General features: G+C 60.5%; 1 pseudogene; it reads left to right on the top strand.

Annotated features, from left to right (window-relative positions):
* Positions 1-428: 428 nt before the first annotated feature.
* LOC141970397 (feather keratin Cos1-1/Cos1-3/Cos2-1-like) lies at positions 429-1,186 on the top strand (annotated as a pseudogene).
* Positions 1,187-1,904: the final 718 nt, after the last annotated feature.

Here is a 1,904-nt window from a genome sequence, read left to right as displayed (position 1 = left end):
TGCAGCAGGGTCAAACCCTCCCAGCAGAAGCCCCCCTGTGTGCATCAATGAGCAACCTTCAGAGAGAGATGTGGGGAGCAAGAGAAAAGCGTGTGGCATGTCCTCTCGCACGGGAGCCCTTGGGCACACTCGGACAAGAACCTTGAGAGCGGTGCCCATTTCCTGACAACTTTGCCACAAGCCATCCCCCAGGAGTGGCCCCGGTGCACATCACCTGGCCGCACGGGATGCCACCAGCACTTGCGCCGAGTCTTCCGCCTGCGCTGACGTGTTTCTGTCCCGGAAATCCTTGGGGCTCTCATCCCGGCAGAAGCTTACAGAAGCCTTTGGATGGGCAAGCACGTGGCATAAGCCAGGAAATGAAAAGGCAGCCGTGCAGGAAGCCAGGACACAGCCCCTACCATTAGCTGGGATGGTTTGCATTTGGCATGAGCTTGTCAGAAAATTATTACTTGTGCAAAGGGTGCCTCTGGCCTGAGGCAGTGCAGGACTACTATAAAAGACAGCCCTGCGCTCTGCTCTCTCATCCGCTTCTCTCGCCTCCTGCTCCTTGGGAATCAGGTGAGTGTGAAGCCTCTTGTCCTCTCCTCCTCCTTCAAGATCAGGTCTTTCCTCACTGGATGTCTCAGCTGATGGGGGTTGTCCTAGCCCAGGGCTGGGAGCTGCTTCTCGTGGGAGAGGGAAGGGGAGAGAAGGTCTCGTGCAGAGAGGGGCTGGGACTGCGCTGAGGTGGCTCCTGGGCTTTGAGCTGGGCAGCGTACGCTGGGCCAGGAGGTGCCTTGGCTCCTCTGCAGTTGGGTGCAGTGCGGCTTCTCACGTGCTCCCGTTTCCTGCTTCCCCCTGCCCTCTCTCCCAGGTGCACCTCCGGCCCCGAGACATGTCCTGCTGCAACCCGTGTGTGCCCTGCTGCCAGCCCTGCGGCCCGACCCCGCTGGCCAACAGCTGCAATGAGCCCTGTGTCAGGCAGTGCCAGGACTCCACCGTCGTCATCGAGCCCTCCCCCGTGGTGGTGACCCTGCCCGGCCCCATCCTCAGCTCCTTCCCACAGAACACCGTTGTGGGCTCCTCCACCTCCGCTGCCGTTGGCCGCATCCTCAGCTGTGACGGAGTGCCCATCAACTCTGGGGGCTTTGACCTCTCCTGCATTACCAGCCGCTACTGTGGCAGAAGGTGCCCCCCCTGCTAAAGGCGCTGGTGACACCCTTGGGCAAGAACCTCCCAACAACTCAGAACATGGCGCTGGACAGGAGATAGAGCTTCGTGGCCTCGTATGAAGAGCTTCTGACCACTCTTTCCTTCCTCCACTCTCCTCTCTCTCTCTTGCCTTGCCTGGCACCACCTCCCAACGCCAGCCGAGCAGGGCCCTGTTGGCCTCCCTCCTCCTGCAGGACAGGCCGACAGACACCCTGCAGGAGCTCCGCCGCATCTCGGTGCCTGCCACGGGCGCTCCATGTCAGCCTCCTCCTTTCCTTCTTTAGACTCATTAAAGTTGTGCTGCATCCAAGCCTGGGCCTCCGAGTCCTCCTTCCTTCTGAGGCAACTCTTTCCGAAGGCTTTCCCTTGCAGCTATGGGAGACATCCCTGGCTACTCCACAGCCAATGGCCATGAGTCAGAACGTGGCTCCAAAGGGTGGCAGGAGAGGGGATGGGAAAAAACAATGCCTGCGGACAGCCCCACAACCTCACCTCCCCATTCCCCTCCCCTACATCACCCGATCTAGCGTCCGTGGCCAGCGCACGTGGGCTCAGGCAGATGAGACAGGAACCCAGCTGCTGTCCAGACGTGCAGGCCTGAGGGAATTCACGAGTTAGGATTGGTAGCAGCCACACTCAGGCTACGCAGCGCAGTCCCCACTCCCTGTTAACCCAACACCCCCAAAAGGCTCTCACGTGTCCCTCTTCCC

Source organism: Athene noctua, chromosome 25 (genome assembly GCF_965140245.1).
Source record: "Athene noctua chromosome 25, bAthNoc1.hap1.1, whole genome shotgun sequence".
In the NCBI taxonomy this organism is placed as follows: domain Eukaryota; kingdom Metazoa; phylum Chordata; class Aves; order Strigiformes; family Strigidae; genus Athene; species Athene noctua.
The sequence above is the reverse complement of the archived record's forward strand: the minus strand, read 5'-3'. Positions and strand labels throughout refer to the sequence as shown.